The sequence below is a fragment of the Pan paniscus genome, chromosome 18 (genome assembly GCF_029289425.2).
Source record: "Pan paniscus chromosome 18, NHGRI_mPanPan1-v2.0_pri, whole genome shotgun sequence".
Lineage (NCBI taxonomy): Eukaryota > Metazoa > Chordata > Mammalia > Primates > Hominidae > Pan > Pan paniscus.
Window position 1 is genome coordinate 37,501,832 of NC_073267.2, and position 21,134 is coordinate 37,522,965.

A 21,134-nucleotide genomic window follows, 5' to 3' on the forward strand; every position below is an offset into this window, starting at 1 on the left:
CACAGAAAAGAGAAACTTCTTCATCTCTGGGCAGGAGACATGGACTCACACTCCCCTTATTCTGAATTTTTGCCCACTAAGCCATTTCACAGGAAGTTAACCATGGTTTGTGGATTTTTAAATGCTTCTGGGAGGAGAAGGATTTACTAGTGATAAGAAACAAAAATGCAAATGTTTTACTGATGAGATATGCATGTAAAGTGCTTGATATAATGCCTGACATGGAAAAACACTCAATAAATGTTAGTCATCAGTATTTAGATCATCATTCCTTTTAATATACGCCATTGACTGGGTGCAGTGGCTCACGCCTGTTATCCCAGCACTTTGGGAAGCAGAGGCGAGAGGATCACTTGAGCCCAGGAGTTTGAGACAAGCCTGGGCAACATAAGAAGACCCCATCTCTATAAAAGAATCTTTAAAAATTATCTAGGTATGGTGGCATGTGCATACAGTCCCAGCTACTCAGGAGGCTGGGGTGGGAGGATCAATTGAGCCCAGGAGGTCAAAATGAGGCTGCAGTGAGCCATGATAGTACAACAAAATAGTTAGAAAGAATGAATAAGGCCGGGCGCGGTGGCTTACTCCTGTAATCCCAACACTTTGGGAGGCCAAGGTGGGTGGATCACGAGGTCAGGACTTCGAGACCAGCCTGGTCAATATGGTGAAACCCCATCTCTACTAAAAAATACAAAAGTTAGCCGGGCGTGGTGACAGGCGCCTGTAGTCCCAGCTACCCAGGAGGCTGAGGCAGGAGAATTCCTGGAACCTGGGAGGCAGAGGTTGCAGTGAGCCAAGGTCGCACCACTGCACTCCAGCCTGGGTGACAGAGCAAGACTCCATCTCAAATAAAAAAAAGAATGAATAAGACCTACTATTTGCTAGCACAGTGGGGTGACTATAATCAAAAACAATTTAATCGTACATTTTAGAAGAACTAAAAGAGAATAATTAGATTGTAACACAAAGGAAAACGCTTGAGATGATGGATACCCCATTTAGCCTGATGTGATAATTACACATTGCATGCCTATAATATCTCACGTAACCCATAAATATATACACCTACGATGTAGTCACAAAAACTAAAACTAAATATAAAACAACAAGCATTTATCATCTAATTGTCTGGATTTGGAATCCACAAGCCAACTCAGCTAAGTGCTCTGGCTTAGGGTCTCCCATGAGGCTGCAGGTAAGATGTCAGCCAGGACTGCAGTCATCTGAGCGTTTCTGGGGCTGAAGACTAGGCTTCCAGGCTCACTGTGTGGTTGTCTCTATTCCTTACTGGCTCTTAGACAGAAACCTCAATTCCTCACCACGTAGGCCTCTCCGTAAAGTGCCTTAGTGTCCTCAAAACATGGCAGCTGGCTTCCTCCAAAGCGATTGATCCAAGAAAGAAAGAGAAAGAGCCAACAATGGAAGCTGCAGTCTTTCATGACGTAATCGCGGAAGTGACATAACATCACTTCTGCGGCATTGGTCACACACAAGCCCCAACATGGATCTTTCCAGCGTGGGAGGGGACTAAACAAGGGTGTGAATGGCAGCAGGCAGGGATTGTTGCGGGCCATCTTGAAAACTGGTTCCCTCAGAGGAGAGCTGGAAGGCTGGGGACAAGGACACAAGAGAGGCTTTTTTATTTTTTTATTTTTTTGAGACCGAGTCTCGCTCTCGTTGCCCAGGCTGAAGTGCAATGGCGCGATCTCAGCTCACTGCAACCTCCGCCTCCCGGGTTCCAGGAATTCTCCTGCCTCAGCCTCAGCAGGGTTCCCCAAGGGTACCTGTTGGCCTAGTTTGAGACTCTTGGCTCTGTTAGTGGGAGTCTCAAACTATGCTCCAGGCTGCTGATTGTTCTGAGGGATTTCTCTCTCTTTCTTTCTAACACTAAGAAATAGGAACTTGGCCTCCCAGAGTGCTGGGATTACAGGCGTGAGCCACCGCACCTGGCCTGTCTGTAATCTTTAAAAGTAATAGCATATTAGCTCTGAGTGTCGGTTGGATTTTTTTTTTTAAACAGTTGGCAGTCATTTGTAGCCAAGTCAGGTGAAAAGGGTAGGTGATCAAGCTCATTACAATTTTTATTGAAATAAAATTTATCTTTAGTAACGAGATTGATTTTTTGTGTGTGACTCCGGAGGGCAGTTTGCCCAGAGCAGTGGTTTTCAAACTCTTAACAAACTATCCCTGAGAGGAAAAGAGAATGAATTCATACTCCGTGGAGTGTAGCCCAAAATAACCTCTGCAAGGGTGAAATTTTCTTTGAAGTCTTATTTTACCTTAGGTATTTGTGAACTCTGCGTTCTATTTTGTGCCACATGTGTTTTAAATTACTATTACTCTACTAAAGTTTATTCATCCTCCAGGAAGATGATGATGTTTGTACTGTAGTTTTTTATGTCCCAGGGATACAGCAGGGTTCCCCAAGGGTACCTGTTGGCCTAGTTTGAGACTCTTGGCTCTGTTAGTGGGAGTCTCAAACTATGCTCCAGGCTGCTGATTGTTCTTACGGATTTCTCTTTCTTTCTAACACTAAGAAATAGGAAATATAGTTTTCTGTTTTAAAATAACATAATTAAAAAGTGTAGAAAAGTCTCTCTTGGCCGGGCATGGTGGCTCACGCCTGTAATCCCAGCACTTTGGAAGGCCGAGGCGGGCGGATCACGAGGTCAGGAGTTCGAGACCAGCCTCGCCAACATGGCAAAATCCCATCTCTACTAAAAATACAAAAATTAGCTGGGTGTGGAGGCAGGCGGCTGTAATCCCAGCTACTCGGGAGGCTGAGGCAGGAGAATCGCTTGAACCCAGGAGGCGGAGGTTGCAGTGAGTTGAGAATGCACTACTGCACTCCAGCCTGGGCGACAGAGCAAGACTGTCTCAAAAAAAAAAAAAAATTACAGGCAAAAGAGGTTGCCCATGTTCTCATCATTGGCAGCAGCAGCATCAAAATATGGCACCCACTCCAGTGATGCCGTTCCAGAAGGAGCAACACTCATGTGAAACCACCAGCTTTGCTTTGTTTTTGTTGTTGTTGTTTTTTCAGAGAGAGTCTCACTCTGTTGCTCAGGCTGGAGTGCAGTGGTGGGATCATAGCTCACTGCAGCCTTGAACTCCTGGGCTCAAGCGATCCTCCTGCTTCAGCCTCCCCAGTAGCTGTGGCTACAGGTGCACACCAGCACGCCTTGCTAATTCAAAGAAAGAAAAAAAAAGAAAAGAATTGTAGAGATGGGGTCTCGCTATATTGCCCAGGCTGGTCTCAAACTTCTGACCTCAAGTGATCCTCCTGCCTTGGCCTCCCAAAGTGGCAGGATTACAGGCATAATCCAGCCATTGTCCCTGGCCTGGCTTTTTTTTTTTTTTTTTTTTTTAATGTAGCTCATGACCACAAATGGAGTTTGGTTTCCTTGCTCTCTCTTTTTCCCATTTGGTACTTTTCTTTCTCTCCCATGCACTCCCCTTCAAACCAAAAGTGAATCTTGTTATTTCTTGAAAAATGTGTAGATGTTGAAGGGATGAAAAACCTGAACTCTAATATCTGACTATCTGAACCCAAATTCTAGCCGCCCCACTCAGTTGCTGTGTGACTGTGAGTAAGTTCTTACCCTCTCTGAGCCTGTTTCTTCACTTGGAAAATAAAAGTATACATATATACAGCTGTTAGCCAGAACTCAGCCTAGGGTAACCTTTCAATAAATATTAGCATCATCAAGGAAATCATTTGACAAATTAATTTTCATTAAGCAATGAGGGTCTATAACAATGATGACTTCTGACCAACCAGCCCAATGGCTGACAAAGGACTGATAACACTTTACATTTTTATAATTTCCCTAGATTTCAAATTCTCCATAAGGAGCAAGTACAATTTTTATAATCAGACATAGAACTCGCGTTCACTCTGCTCATCCTGACCCTAGCCACTGGCCACCAATTTCTGGGTTGGCTGCTCCAAACTGAGAGCACAGCTACTGGAATCAGAGGCAGAGGAGCTCCTCTTGCGTTTCATTGCTGGTTTCCCTTGGTTTTGTAAAAATAAATAAATAATAAAATAGGGATACACCCTTCAGACAGCAGGTAACTTCCTAAGCTAAGATGAACAGGAGGAAATTTAAATGTCTTTCCCCGGTTCAAATCCCCTACCCTCTCCCATCTGCCTACCCTGGGCTCCAACACTCGGGAGAAAGACCATAAGTCGTTCAGATGATGCTTTGGAGCTGGACAATCAATCGTGATCAAAAACGGGGCATGGGAGCCCTGCTAACGTGGAGTGATGGGAGAAAAGCAGGCTGAATTAGAGAAGGGTACATTCTGGAGTGTGTTTTACAACCCCATTAGTTCTAAGCACATAAGGATTTCAAATCAAGGAGCATCCACACACACACAAACTCTTGGATTACTTAAGAGATAAGGCGGATCCAAAATTAGCATATAGATCAGAGGCATGCAGTTGAGTGCTGCTAAAGTGGGCTATAAATGCTTGGGGGAAAATAAATCAGTTGTTTTTCTGAAGAAAGCTTTACAACATTCCAAAATCTTGTCCAGAAAGTGTGAACTCTAAGTCCAATGGACTGAACTGTGTCCCCTCAAAATTGATATGTTGAAGCCTTAACTTCCATTATGATGGTATTAGGAGGGGGGCTTTTTTGGAAGACTATTAGTTTAGATGAGATCATGAGGATGAGGTCTTCGTGATGGAATTAGCATCCTTACAAGAAAAGACACCAGAGGGCTTGCTCTCTTGCTCTGTCTCTCCTCTTCCCTCCCTCCCTCTCTCTCTCCCTCTCTCCCTCCGCTCCCCCCACCCCCCACTTCCTCCCTCATGTGAGAATGCAGAGAGAAAGCAGCTTTCTGCAAGCCAGGAGGAGGGTCCGCTGGGAGCTACATCAGCCAGATTGTGGCACTTCTCAGCCTCCAAAACTGTGAGAAATAGATTTCTGTTGCTTAAGCCATCCAATTTATACTATTTTGTTATTGCAGCCTGATATGGTTCGGATTTGTGTCCCGACCCAAATCTCGTGTCGAATCGTAATCCCCAGTGTTGGAGGAGGGGCCTGGGGGAAGGGGATTGGATCATGGGGACAGACTTCCCCCTTGCTGTTCTCATGACAGTGAGTGAGTTCTCACAAGATCTGGTTGTTTAAAAGTGTGTAGCACTTTCCCCTTTGCTCTCTTCCTCCTACTCCAGCCATGTAGGACATGCCAGCTTCCCTTTCACCTTCTGCCATGATTGTAAGTTTCCTGAGGCTTCCCCAGCTATGCTTCCTGTACAGCCTGCAAAACCTCTTTTCTTTATAAATTACCCAGTCTCAGGTATTTCTTTATAACAATGCAAGAAGAGACTAATACACAGCCCAAACTAACTAAGACAAACCCACTCTGACCCATTCTGACACCCAAACTAACTCCTGGTTTGAACCCTTCACTATTGTGTCACCTTGGGGCAAGTCACCCAACTTCTCCAGATGTTTGTTTCCCACCAGGAAGATGGAAATGACAGTACCTCTCCTTCCTACCCCGCAAGCCTATCAGGAGGATCAAAAGGGACATGGCAAGCAAATACTTTCTAAACTGTAAAGTGCTGTGCAAACGCAAGACAGCATTACTCTCTTTTTATGGAGTTATTTATACTCTACCTGGTTACAGCAGAGGATTTATGGTAGATGTCAGTAAGACTCTTTATTTTGAATTTTAAGAGAGAAATAAGAATCTTTGTTATCTGTAGAGAAACAAATATAATTTCCACGGGGCACAAATTAATATAATATAATATAATATAATATAATATAATATAATATAAATATACCTTACTGAATAAACCCTTTGCTCAGACGTAGTGAAAAGATAAATTCCCCTTCAACCTAATGAAGTTTCAGTCGCTCACATATTCTGAATTTGCTGAACAGAAACGCGATCAGGTGCCTACTAAGTGCAGTACCCAGCACGATGTCTAGCATTGAAACATACAGTGTATACACCAGCACCTCCACCAAACCCATATCCAGCATGCAAAACATACCCTTTTCAAGTCAGAAGCACATAGATAGATTTTTTGGAGTTCAAAAGGTCTTAATGCAAACTGGCTCCAATTCCTTTTTATTTTTTAATCTTTGAAACATTGGTTAAGTCTTCTCAGAGCTATCATTTTGCACACATGGAAACTTTAGGCCACCCATCCTTCAAGTGTCTTGGGGTAATTAGAGATACTGAAGGTTAAGGACCTAGCATACTACTAATAGATTTTCAACAAATGGTAGCTACTGTTATTTCTCATCATTGCAGATTTTACAGTGCCAATTCTCAGAGCACTTCAGATAAAACCCCTACCCTTCTTAAGGCAAAAAACAACGGCATTAACTTTTTTTTAATTAACCTAAGTTCCCATTATGTTTAGAGAAGAGATCACAATGATAAATGCTTGCCCTGTCTCTCTTTTTTAAAAATTTACTGTTCTTACCTGTGACATATACTGTGGTACTTAGTGTCACCCTACAAAGAATAAATTTAAATTGAAGAAACAGAAACACGGGAGAGTCCTTGTTTGGGTTTAATTTGTATTTGACTACAATAAAATTCTATCCTGGAAGCTAGAGTCATAAAACTAAAAGTCAGGAAGGAAAAGAATGGCTAATTAAGCTCCGAAACTAAAAGCTCTTTCTTTATTGCTATTTCTTTAAGTCCTAACAATTGGTCAGGCACAGGGGCTTAGCTGTGCCATTCTAGTTAATGGTCGGTTACAAATTTCCACCATAAACTCATCTTCCTTCTAGCAACTTAAATCTCAGGCACTGGGATGTAATAAGGAGAGAAAGCTCTTAGGCCCAGGGCAATCTCTCTCTCAATCCCAATCTCCCTTCCCCCCATCCCCATCCCACCACAATAACTGTTAGTAAGAGCTTTTGGTTGCATGCCCAGAAATCTAACTCTAGCTAAATTAATCAAGAAACGAATATACTGGTTTATCCAGCTGAGGTCATTTACGGAAAGGGAATGCTAAGGTTTGAATGTGTCTCCTCCAAAATTCATGTTGAAACTTAATCCTCATTGCAGTGGTATTAAGAGGTGGGGCTTTTTAGGAAGTGATTCAGTCAGGAGGGCTTGGCCCTTAAGGAATGAATTCATGCCTTATAAAGGGGTAGAGGGAACTAACTTAGGCCCTTTTGCCCTTCCACCTTCCACATATGAGGATACAGCATTCATGCCCTCCAGAGGACACAAGGCACCACCTTAGAAGCAAGGAACAGAGCCCCTTACCAGACACAAAATGTGCCTGTGCCTTGATCCTGGACTCCTCAGCCTCCAGAACGGTGAGAAATAAGTTTCTGTCCTTTATAAGTTATCTAGTCTTGGCTATTTTGTTACAGCAGCAAAAACAGACTAAGACAGGAAGAGAAAAGAACCAGAGCCCCAGGGACTAGAAACAGGACTCACTGCCTCAAAGTACATGTATACTCTCTCTCTCTCTCTCTCTCTCTCTCTCTCTCTCCATTTCTCTTCACTGTTTGTCTTTGCTCAGCCTTATTCTCCATCTCTCTCCATGTGGGAGGGCAAGTAGAGGCTGGCACCTCCAGATATATATCCTCTCTGTTCAAGAACCACAATAAATTAATCCCCAGGGAAGATTCGGATGCCTGTGCCACTCCAAGGTCCAACACTGCTGGGTGGATAGAGCCTGATGTTTGACCAGATATGTGCCACTTACCAACCATAGCAGACACTGGCAATGGCCACCCATGTCCCTTGGACCCTCCCCATCCCATACAAGCTGAAGGCATCCCTCTGCAAGCACCTGCAACTCCCCACCTGAAGGCCTTTTCTCGGCCTCAGCGAGACAGGCCAGAAGTTCAAGGGTGTCAAAGTCCCTGAGAGCATCCCTTGGTCAATGTCAGATGAGTGATGAAAGATAAATATCTCAGTTTTCTCAACACTCAGGTGGGACACTTTGAGGTGTGTTCCATGCCATCAACCAAAGCCCACCAAAAGGACCAAGCCCCGGCTGCCCATAGAAGTAACTTACTCATTACCTTGCTCTATTCTGGTTTAGATTTCCTTGTCTCATTTTGCCCTGTGATGGTTAATTTTATGTGTCAACCTGACTGGGACGCTGAGTGCCCAGATAATTGGTAAAACATTATTCTGGGTGTTCCCGTGAAGGTGTTTTCAGACGAGATTAACATTTAAATGGGTAGACTGAGGAAAGCAGGTTGCACTCCAGATGTGTGTGGTCCTCATCCAATCAGTTGAAGGTCTAAATAGAACAAAAGGCCAACCCTTGCCTGAGTCAGAGAGATCTCCCCCTGCCTGAGGGCCTTCAAACTGAAACGTCAAAATTTTCCTGCCTTTAGACTCAAACTGAAACACGGCTCTTTCTGAATCTCAAGCCTACTGGTTTTCAGACTGGAACTACACCATTGGGTCTCCTGGGTCTCCAGCTTACTGACTCATCCTGCAGATCTTAGGACTTGTCAGCCTCCATAATTGCATACACACACACACACACACACATATATATATATATAAGTGCATATAGATACATATATGTATGTGTATGTATATATACACACATACACACATATATGTGTGTGGGTGTGTGTGTGTATATATATGTATGTGTGTGTGTGTATATATATATGTGTATATATATATACACATATATATATACATATACATATAAAGACCATAGGGAAGTCTCTAAGCCAAAGCTGGGGACAGGGGAATCCTGTGTCTCCTGGGGAGGGGTCTGCTTTAGTGTCCCTACCATGCTCAGTCATTAGCCAGGAGCACCTCATGGAAGGAAGCATATGGATTCCCCATATGCTTACATATGTGTGTGTGTGTGTGTGTGTATATATGTATATGCATATGTGTGTGTGTGTGTGTGTGTGCTATTCTATTGGTTCTACTTCTCTAAAGAACCCTGACTAATACACTCCCATTCTCCTACTGGTGCTTCCCAGAGTCACCCTACAAATAAACCATTACATGGAAATCCTCATTACAGGATCTGCCTCTGGGAAAACCCAGCCTAAGGCATCCATGACTTTCATAGGAGAAGAAAGAGCTCTAGAATTGGCAGCCTTACTGAACCATGTGGAAGAGGAAAGGAGAGCACCTAAACAAAAGGGTATTAACCAATTAAAATAACCTAAACCCACACTTGTCCAAATTGCTGAGCAAGTGGGATGGGATGAAACAACTTTCAACCAGTGTCCAAATATTGCTGTGACTCCTAGACTGGCTGGACACAAAGGCAGTGTCCACCAGCTCTAAACATCCATCTCAACTAAGATTTCTCCAGGAAGGCTAGAACTGACACCCTCTGCTTAGGTTCTCAGTGACTTCACCCAGCCAGCAAAGGAGCTCTTAGGAAGGCAGACAAGCCCTGAAGTCTGTCTGCTCAGACTCCAGCTACCTGCTCCATTCCTGCTTTATCAACCTCTAGCTTAGTCGCTCAATCTCCAGCTTTGCTCCTTCCCATTAGATTCTATGGCTGAACCTGACTGCCATAGTTTGTTTCTCAGATGAATTTAAGGCAAGGGTTGCAAACTTAAATGCACACATGGGCAGACAAGTAACACAAATGAGTGAAGAGTACAGATTAGGGCAACTGGGTCTGGTGGAGACTGTGGCAAACTAGAGAGCACACACCCTATCTAAGGAGGCAGCGAGGACTCAATTTTGCAAGATTTGTGGAATGGACTCCCAGTGTTGCCAGACTGCCACTATTTTTTAAAGAGAAGCAGGAAATCCAGGGGTTTTTAAAGATGTAAAATACACAGTTTGTTGAATGCTGGCAACTGATTTTTTTTTTTTTTTTTTTTTTTTTGAGACAAGAGTCTCACTCTGTTGCCCAGGCTGGAGTGCAGTGGCATGATCTCAGCTCACTGCAGCCTCCTCCTCCCACATTCAAGAAATTCTCCTGCCTCAGCCTCCTAAGTAGCTGGGATTACAGGGGTGCACCACCATACCCAGCTAATTTTTGTATTTTTAGTAGAGATGAGGTTTCCCCCTTGTTGGCCACACTGGTCTCCAGCTCCTAATCGCAAGTGATCTGCCTGCCTTGGCCTCCCAGAATGCTGGGGTTACAGGTGTGAGCCACAGCACCCAGCCCTGATTTTTTTAATGTAAATACTGTATGAACCCAGACAAATGTTCTGCCAGGCCAGTGCTGCATGGCTCACCACGTGCTGGCCCTGAGAATGGGCCTCATCGACCTCTCTCTACTGGGAGTATAATTAACCAGGGCCCCAGCTGCTGCGCTGGGGAATCCATATGCTTCCTTCCATGAGGTGCTCCTGGCTAATGACTGAGCATGGCAGGGACACTAAAGCAGACCCCTCCCCGGGAGACACAGGATTCCCCTGTCCCTGGCTTTGGCTTAGGGACTTCCCTATGGTGTTTGCACCCTAACTTTTTTCTCCTCTCTCTTTTACTCAGAGTCAGACTTGCATTACTGTCTCAGGTTCTCCCAGCTTTATGTGGCACCTTCTTTGCTTTCTCTCAAGGGCATTTCCCTTAATAAAAATCACATATGTGCAATCCTGTATGGGAGTTTGTTTCTCAGAACTGGGCTGACACACCATCTTGCAAACTCTGCTTTTGGCATTCAGCTCACACTTACTTACACCCTCCAAACTCCAACTATTTAGGGCTAATTCCATTCCAGCTCCCACCCCTTGAATCCCTTCCCCCCTCCCCCTGCTTCCTCTTCCCATTCTGCTTTCCTGGAAACAGCATTTCCACTTACTTTTGAACAATGGTCCTTCCTTCACTGTTCATTCATGGAGTTCGGATAGGACCATCTTCTAAAGCTAGGGCTGAGCACATGATCAGGACTGACTAATCACCCTCTTCTACTTCCTTAGCCACAATAATTCATTCAGAGATGGGCACCTGACTCTTACAATGCAATGAGAGTCAGCTTCTTATGCCAGTGCTTTTGGCAAAGGTAAGTTCATTTTCCCCTGGGATTACTAAGCTGGTAGGAGGTAAGTCAGCAGCTGCTGATGGCATAAGAAAAGGGCCTGATAATGAAGCCAACATGGATGAAAAGAGAGCTGAGAAGTAGAGATCAGACAGATTTCAAAGCATATCATTTAAGCATCTGGATCCAGCCATACTTGAAGTCCAGTCTATCTGTGGGCTTTGAAGTTGCATGGAACAATAGCAAGATGTAGCTGAGAGAGTTTTGGCTAATATACCACCTCACCTCTCATTCAGTTTCATGGAATATAACAGACATTGCCAACTAAAATTTACAAACAGCATTGATATAAAAGCTCCGCCATTTAAAAAAGGAAACTTTCTTATTCTTTCACTGTGTGGCCTTGGGAAATTTCTAATCTGTTCTGAACTTCAGCTTTTTTCCCTCTCAAATGTAGCAAATACAACATAACTTGCTTGCCATGGAGGGAAATCAGATGCCCTTATCTAGGAAAGTAAAGATAGAGGTATAAAACATTGTTATTTCAAAAAAAAAAAAAATCCAGCACATAAGTCTAGGAGCATTGAACAAGGGTCAGATTGCATGGATTCAGATTCCAGCTCCATTACTAACTGGCTGTGTGACCTTGGACAACTCAATTGACCTCTCTGGCCCTCAGTTTCCTTATCAGTAAGACGGAAGGAAACTCCAATCATATCTATTGCACGGGATAGTTGTAGAAATTAATAGATACATAAGTGCTTAGTGCAACATGTGGCACTCAAAATATGTGTGGTATGATTGTTATTGACACAATGGTTGACCCATGAATGATTGTGATGCCAACCCCCTCACAGTTGGAAATCCACCTATAACTTTTGACTCCCCCAAAACATAGCTACTAATAGCCTATTGTTGACCAGAAGTCTTACCAATAACACAAACAATATACACATATGTTGTATTTTATATGATTATACACTGTATTCTTACAATAAAATAAGCTAGAGAAAACAATATATGATTAAGAAAATCATAAGGAAGGGAAAATGTATTTATTATTCATTAAGTGGAAGTGGATCATCATAAACGTCTTCATCCTCATTGTCTTCACATTGAGGAGACTGAGGAAGAGGAGGAAGAGGAGGAATTGGTTTCGCCATCTCAGAGGTGGCAAAAACAGAAAAAAATCCATGTATAAGTGGACCCATGCGGTTCAAATCCATGTTGTTCAAGGGCCAACTGTATTTATATTACAATAAATGCTGTTAATGTTGTCACTGTTGACCCTTCTATTCCATTCCCAACATCACTTCCTACGCCCAGTGGAAAATTCCATCTTAAAATCCCCCAGCCCAACCCCTCTTCAGTAGACTCAGATAGATGGCTTGTCAAGGGCATGACTTAACTTCTCCAAACACAACCAGCCCAGTTTCAACTGCCATTTGGGGAACTTTCCCAATTATCACATTTCCGCACATCAAGTATGAATTATTTTAATTGCCCCAGAAGAACGCACTGTTGAAACATTTGACTTGCCCAGAACTAATTGTCTGTCAAAAAGATATTTTGCAGCCAAGCTAATCTCTTAATTGGACATCTAATTTAACTGAAAACCTTTTTCCCTGCTTATTTTATGCTTTCTTCTCCTGTTTTTGCCAAATTCTGGATGCTGGGCACTGCTTTCAGAAATAATTTATCTTGTTATTTTCTATTATAAAAGTAATACATGTTCATTATAGAAAAACTGGAAAAAAAAATTCCAAATGAAGAAAAACAGTTGATCCTAGACTCATTGCCCAGAGAAAGACTATGAACATTTTAGCAAGTCTCCCTTCCAAGTTTTCCTAGATGTTTCTACATAGTTAATAAAAACATATATTCAATTTTTGCAGCTTTTTGTTCCAGTTTACATTTTAAGTTGAACGTTTACACTTCCCATTCCAAGATCTTCAGAAACATGTTTAGAAACAGAAGAATATCCCAACAACAGTCTGTTTAACCTCTTCCCCTAATGCTGAACTATTGTTGCTTTAAGAATACATTTTCTGTGTGTGTTTCAGATGTAGTTTCCTTAGGAAAGATTCTCTATGCTGTGCAACAATTCCCCATGTGTCTCTTACATTTCTGCACATCTTGTGTCAGCTTTTGTTCTAGACCGTCTTTATAAGGATGTTTGTATAGCTAATAGCATTGGAAGATAGGGCTAACATAGTAGAAGACAGATTTATTTGCTGATTAGGATTATAACGATAATATCTCCGGACCAGGCACAGTGGCTCATGCCTGTAATCCCACCAATTTGTGAGGCTGAGGCAGGCAGATGACCTGAGGTTGGGAGTTCGAGACCAGCCTGGCCAATATGGTGAAACTGCCATCTCTACTACAAACACTTAAAAAATTAGCTGGGTGTGGTGGTGGGCGCCTGTAATCCCAGCTACTTGGGAGACAGGTGGGAGAATTGCTTGAACCCAAGAGGCAGGGGTTGCAATGAGCTAAGATCATTCCACTGCACTCCAACATGGGTGTGACAGAGCAAGACTCTACCTCAAAAAAACAAAAAAAAAAAAAAAAAAAAAAAAAGAAGAAGAAGAAAAGGAAAAAGAAAGGATTATAATGACAATGTCTCCATCCATCCAGGGTAAAGGTTGAAAAGACCAAGATTCCTAAACTTAGGGTTCCTCAGGTGTGATGCAAATCCACTGCAGGCACAGATTCTACCTGGATCCATCCGTGTATTACTCATTTCTCACACTGCTAATAAAAACATACCCAAGGCTGGGTGTGGTGTCTCACACCTGTAATCCTAACACCTTGGGAGGCCGAGGTGGGCAGATTGCCTGAGCTCAGGAGTTTGAGACCAGCCTGGGCAACATGGTGAAACCTCATCTCTACTAAAATACAAAAAATTAGCCAGGTATTGTGGTGCACACCTATAATCCTAGCTACTCAGGAGGCTGAGGTGGGAGAATCACTTGAACCCGGGAGGTGGAGGTTGCAGTGAGCCAAGAATGCGCCACTGCACTCCAGCCTGGGCGACAGAGTGAGACTCTGTCTCAAAAAAAGAAAAAAAGAAGGCTAGGCATGGCTGTAATCTCAGCACTTTGGGATGCTGAGGTGGGCAGATCACCTGAGGTCAGGAGTTCAAGACCAGCCTGACCAACATGGAGAAACCCCATCTCTACTAAATATACAAAATTAGCTGGGTGTGGTGGTGCATGCCTGTAGTCCCAGCTACTCAGGAGGCTGAGGCAGGACAATTGCTTGAACCTGGGAGGCAGAGGTTGGGGTGAGCTGAGATCCTGCCATTGCACTCCAGCCTGGGTGACAGAGCGAGACACCATCTCAAACAAACAAACAAACAAACAAACAACAGGGGCAGACACTGTCAACACCAAAAGTCATCCTCTTGTCTTAATTCTTCTTGCTAACAGAACCCCAGTTCTTTCAAGGGTCCCTATCTCAGAAGTTGGGCTCAGTCCCTAGAGGGGGTGGGCATGCAAACCAGGTCTAGTTAATGAGCTATTTGAGGGAGGGGGCCCTCTGGGGGTAGAAGGTTAATAAAAAGTTTGGTTATTTTATTTTTATGCTTTTATTTTTTTAGAGACAGGACCTTGCTCTGTTGCCCAGGCTAGAGTACAGTGCCACAATCATAGCTCACTGCAGCCTCGAACTCCTGGGCTAAAAGAAGGTGGGGACTAGAAGATGGATAAGCACTCCACACTTGTTAGCTATCCATTATTGCTGTTAGCACTGTCATTATCAGTATTTTTTTTTTTTTTTTGACGGAGTCTCACTCTGTCACCCAGGCTGGAGTACAGTGGTGCACTCTCGGCTCACTGCAACCTCCGCCTCCCAGGTTCAAGCAATTCTCCTGCCTCAGCCTCCCAAGTAGCTGGGAGTACAGGCGCCTGCCACCACGCCCGGATAATTTTTGTATTTTTAGTAGAGACAGGGTTTCACCATATTGGCCAGGCTGGTCTCAAACTCCTGACCTTGTGATCCGCCCGCCTCGGCCTCCCAAAGTGCTGGGATTACAGGCGTGAGCCACCACGCCCAGCCCTTTTTGTTTTTTTTTTTTTTGAAACAGGGTCTCGCTCTGTCACTCAGGCTGGAGTGCAGTGGTGCAATCTTGGCTCACTGCAACCTCCACCTCCCAGGTTCAAGCAATTCTCCTGCCTCAGCCTCTCGAGTAGCTGGGAGTACAGGCACGTGCCACCACGCCCAGCTAATTTTTGCATTTTTAGTAGAGATGGGGTTTCCCCATGTTGGCCAGGCTGGTCTCGAACTCCTGACCTCAGGTGATCTTCCCGCCTCGGCCTCCCAAAGTGCTGGAATTACAGGCGTAAGCCACCACGCACGGCCCTTTATCAGTATTATTATTATTAACTTTTACTAAGGAAAGAGGGAGGCCCTTGGCCAGGCCCTAAGATTGCTGGCCTTCCAGGGAGCGTGTTACCCAGGGAAGTGGCATAAAATTACAGAATTGGGAAGCTAAGAGGTAGCTCTAGACATCACACCTCTAACCTTTTTGATATTCTGTTGCTCCATCTACAAATGGCATTTAGAATTTTTGTTCTTAAAGAGTCACAAATCACGTGCAGGAAGCTTGAAACCAGTCCTGTTACCTTCCTATGCTCTGATGCCACCTGGGAATTTGAGCTGGTGTTTCGGGTAAGAGAACAGCTTATAACCAGGCTTTTCAGGACAATGAAGACTGCCTTTCAGTGGGAAGATGAACAATCTGCCTAAGTCATAAGAATGATACAATGGACTTTGGGGACTTGGGGGGAAGAGTGGAAGGGGGTCGAGGGATAAAAGGCTACAAATATGGGGCAGTGTATAGTGCTCAGATGATGGCTGCACCAATATCTCACAAATCACCACTAAAGAACTTACTCATGTAACCAAATACCACTTGTACCCCAATAACTTATGGGAAAAAAAAATCTACCCAAAGAATAAAACTAAATCAAGACTTTAAAAGTGAGACATTAAGGAAGTTGACTCTTAGCTGACCTGGACACAGGCCTATCATGGTAAGTGCTGCAGGTGAACAAACAGCAGCAATTTGACCCTTCTTCCTTATACATCAAATTCCTTTTTTTAAAAAATTATTTTTGAGACAGAGTCTCGCTCTGTTGCCCAGGCTGGAGTGCAGTGGCACGATCTCGGCTCACTGCAACCTCTGCCTCCCGGGTTCAAGCCATTCTCCTGCCTCAGCCTCCCGAGCAGCTGGGATTATAGGCACCCACCAGCACGTCGGCTAATTTTTGTATTTTTAGTAGAGATGGGATTTCGCCATGTTGGCCAGGCTGGTCTTGAACTCCTGACTTCAGGTGATCCACCCACTTTGGCCTCCCAAAGTGCTGGGATTAGAGACATGAGCCACTGCGCCTGGCCCAAATTTCATTTTTTTTTTTTTTAGACAGAGACAGTGTCTTGCTCTGTCACCCAGGCTGCAATCAGTGGCGTGATCATAGCTCACTGCAGCCTCAAACTCCTGGGCTCAAGAGATCCTCCTGCCTCAGCCTCCTGAGTAGCTGGGACTACAGGTACATGCCACCACGTCCGACTACTATTTTTATTTTTTGTAAAGATGGGGTCTCATTATGTTGCCCAGGCTGGCCTCAAATTCCTGGGCTCAAGCCATCCTCCCACCTCAGCCTCCCAAAGTGCTGGGATTACAGATGTGAGCCACCACACCCAGCCCAAATTCCAATTTTCTAAAGAATCTGGGGCTCTCTGTGTTTTAAGACTATTAGGCTCTCCCCAGTTTCAGGGGATGAATCTTGAGCAGTCTGATGGAGGGCTGGCAAACCATTGCCTAAACCCGGCCCACCACCTGCTTTTGTACGGCTCAGGAGCTGGAAATGGCTTTTACATTTTTAAGTAGTTAGAAAAGATCAAAAGTGTAATAATATCTCCTAACACATAAAAATTAGAAGAAATTCAAATCTCAGTCTCCATAAATAAACCCATTCACTTATTTATTATCATCTATAGCTGCTTTCACACTGCAACAGCAGAACAGAGTGGTTGCTACAGAAACTGTGTGGCCACAAGCCTGAAATATTTATTCTCTGGCTCTTCAGAGGAAAAGATCTTAGGAAGCCAGAGGTTCTCAAACTCAGTGTCCATCAGAAACCCCCGGAGGGCACGTTTAAACATACACTATGGGCCGGGCGCAGTGGCTCACGCCTGTAATTCTAACACTTTGGGAGGCCGAGAGTTTGAGACCAGAGCATTGTTTAAGCCAAGAGTTTGAGACCAGACTGGACAACATAGCAAGACCCTGTCTCTACAAAAAATGAAAAAAATAGCTGGGTGTGGGGGTGCACACCTGTAGTCCTGGCTACATGGGAGGCTGAGGCAGGAGGATCGCTCGAGCCCAGGAGTTGGAGGCTGCAATGCGCTATGATAGTGTCACTGTACTCCTGCCTGGGCAACAGAGACCCCGATTCTAGTAAATAAATAAATAAAAACATAGATCCCACCCCAGAGTTTCTGATTTAGTAGGTCTGAGCCGGGGTCTGAGAATTTGCAGTTCTTAAAATTGCCTGGACATGGCAGATGCTGCTGGACTGGGGATCTCACTTTAAGAACCACTGGTCTAAGGCAACCTTGGTAATTCCATTCCCCTTGCCAGCAACTGGCTTAGAAAAGGGCACGTGATACATTTCTGACCAATGAGATGAAGGAGAAGTCAGCTGGCAGCTTCTGAGAAAATGAGAAAATGATCATAAAAAGGGACAGATGGGCTGGGCGTGGTGGCTCACATCTGTAACCCTAGTGCTTTGGGAGGTTGAGGCAAGAGGATCACTTGAGGCCCAGAGTTCGAGACCAGCCTGGGCAACAGAGGGAGACCTCATCTCTAGAAAAAACTCTAAAGTTAGCTGGGTATGGTAGCATGCACCTATAGTCCCAGCTACTCAGGAAACTGAAGGAGGATCACTTGAGCCTAGAAGTTCAAGGCTGCAGCGAGCTATGATTGCACCACTACACTCCAGTCTGGGTGACAGAGCGAGACCCTGTCTCAAAAACAAGCGGGGAACAAGTGGAAGAAGGCTCTCTTCTCTCTTGTCCATATTATCTGGAGACCATGATGGGGTGTGGCTGAGGGCAAGAGCCAGCTGCTAAGAATGGAATAGTGGAAAAGTGGAAGGAAACAAGGCCCACCATTCCACAATGGAGCCACTGAATCAATTAACCACGTGGCCCCCTGCAGAGAAACAATAACTTCCATTAGCATCTACACCACTTCCAGTTGGGTTCTCAGTGATTTGAAGCCAAACACAACCTACGTGGCAACCCTACCACTTCACCCCTCACCACTGTTTGGACACTACCAAACTTAGGCCATGATGATTAAGGCCAGGCATGAGCTCCACCCTCCCTGCCACCCTATGAGGAATAAAGCAGATATGGGGAAGGTGAAAGGGCATGATTTAGGGATCCATAAAGCCCCAGATTGGAGCCTTAGTTCTACAACTCGATAATGGTGGGCTAGAGCTCTATGCACCCCATAATCTAGGATGGGGACTTATACCTGCATGGTTGACTAGTGCAGTCATGTCTGTGCATCTGAGCAGTTATTTTCTTCTCTGGACCATTATTAACCATCAGAGCTAGCATTTGTCCCCAGGTCCCGGGCACTGTGCAAGTCTTCACCTACATTATCCTACTACCTCATAAGATAGTTTGGATGTGTGTCCCCTCCAAACCTCATGTTGAAATGTGATCCCCAATGTTGGAGGCGGGGCTTGGCGAGAGGTATTTGGGTGGTGGGAGCAGATCCCTCATGAATAGCTTGGTGCCCTCCCTGAGTAATGAGTGAGTTCTCACTCTTTTAGTTCACGGCGAGGTCTGATTGTTAAAAAAGTGTTTGGCACCCTTCCTGTCTCTCTCTCACCCCTCTTCTCACCATGTGACACACCTGCTCCCCTTTCACCCTCCACAGTGAAGAAAAGCTTCCTGAGGTCTCACCAGAAGCAGATGCTGGCATCATGCTTCTTGTACAGTCTGCAGAACCGTGAGCTAAACAAACCTCTTTTCTTATAAATTACCCACCCTCAAGTATTCCTTTATGGCAACGCAAAACAGGCTAAGACACCTCAATGGACTAATACATAACAGCCCCATAAGGTGAGTGCCACCATCTCCCCCACCTTACAGACAGGAAACAGGGGCTCTGAAAAACTGTGGCTCACTCGAGGTCATACCGCTTGTTAAGTGCAGAGATAGGATTCCAACTCAGAGGCATCTGGCTCAAGAACCCACGTGTCTGTGTTTCAGGTTGCAATGCTGAGGTTAAACAAGAGGATGTGTGCTAGGAGCCCCAGCACACCACAGGGGCTGGGAAACATTATTGCATCGAGTTTGAGTCCAACACACGGTCTCATTCCTCCCCCACCACTCAGCCTAGAAAAAGGGTCGGAAGGTTGACTCCACTTTCAGAAGCTTGCCAGCTCCAGCCAGTCAGCCAGAATGAAGCTGACAAGAGCAAGGAGGGAAATACGGAAAGATAAATCCAGATGTGGACAATGAGGCCGTGTCCCCTCAGAACTGTGGTGGTAGCAGGACTCAAAGGTCCAGGCCTGCTCAGCGTGGCTGCGGCTCGGGTTCCTGGGCCACAGGGCTGCCTTACCTGCCAGTTTCCGTGCCTGGCTGACTCCCCCCACCGCCCCTCTGGCTTCCACACCAGCCCACTGATGCCACCCCAGAGAACTCGGCTGTTGGCCTTGCTCCTCTAGAGGGCAGGTGGATGCGGTGAAACGGGCAGCGATTCCAGAGCCATCACAACTCCTGGCTGAAACCAAACATGACAGATTTACCACTGGGCAGGCTGCTCCATTTATTATTTAATGCTCGCAATAAATATTTGCATGACCCAGTGCTGGAGGGAACGCTCTGTGATAACTCACTGCATTTTCCTGCCAAACACCAGCACAATCGGATTCCGAAGCTGCAGCAGAGAATATTTTATGCTATTCTAAAAATCCAGGTGATGGCCCCTTGTTAGAAAACCTTTTCTCATCCATTTCCATAGAGGAAAAAAGGAGCAGGGAGACCTTAGCTCCGAGAAGCAACTAGAGGAGGAAGAGGAGGAGGAGGAAGATGCTGACAGCTGACATTTACTTAGCACCTACTGAGCTCCAGGCCCTAAGCTAAGGACTTCACACTCATTCATTCAACACCTGTCTCTAGAGGGTAGGGTTGCCAGACTTAACAAGTAAAAATATACGACACCCAATTCAATTTTCAATCCAGTGAAATAAGGAATGATTTTTAAAATACAAGTTATGTATCTGATGTAATACTGGAAAATTATTCAATGTTTATCTAAGGTTCAAATTTGGGTGCAGTGGCACGTGCTTATATTCCCAGCTACTTGGAAGGCTGAGGCAGGGAAATCACTTGAACCCGGGAGGCAGAAGTTGCAGTGAGCCAAGATCACGCCACTGCACTCCAGCCTGGGGGATAGAGTGAGACTCTGTCTCAAAAAAAAAAAAAAAAAAAAAAAATGTAACTGGGCATCCTGTTTGTATCTGGTAACACTCCTTAACGTTGGACTAACTATGCGAAGACACTGAATTTAAAAGGCTTTTCTTTTCATTTATTTTTTAAGAGACGTATCTGTGTAACTCAGGCTGCAGTGCAATGGCTATTCACAAGGATGATCAGGGCTCACTGCAGCCTCAAACTCCCAGGCTTAAGAGATGGTCCCACCTCAGCCTCCCAAGCAGCCGGGACTACAAGTACATGACACTGCGTCTGGTGTTCAGTGGTGCAATCACGGCTCACTGCAGCCTCGAACTCCTGGGCTCAAGCAATCCTCTTGCCTCAGCCACCAGAGTAGCTAGAACTACGGGTATACAGCACCACGCCTCGCTATTTTTTTTTTTTTGTAGAGATGGGGTCTCAATGTGTTGCCCAGGCTGATCTCAAACTTCTGGTCTCAAGTGATCCTCCTACCTCAGTCTCCCAAAGCACTGGAATTACAGGCATGAGCCACCACGTCCTGCCTCTTTTTTTTCTTTAAGGAGGCTTATTTTTTAGTGTGGGTTAGGGAAGAGCCATGTGTGAAGTTGACTCTGGAGCAGAGATGTCAAAGATGAGAAAGAGCTACCCATAACAAAAAAATGGGGAGCAGGATTCCTGGCAAAGACCCCACAAGGACCCTGGGGCTGGAAACCATGCGGGGCATTGGAGG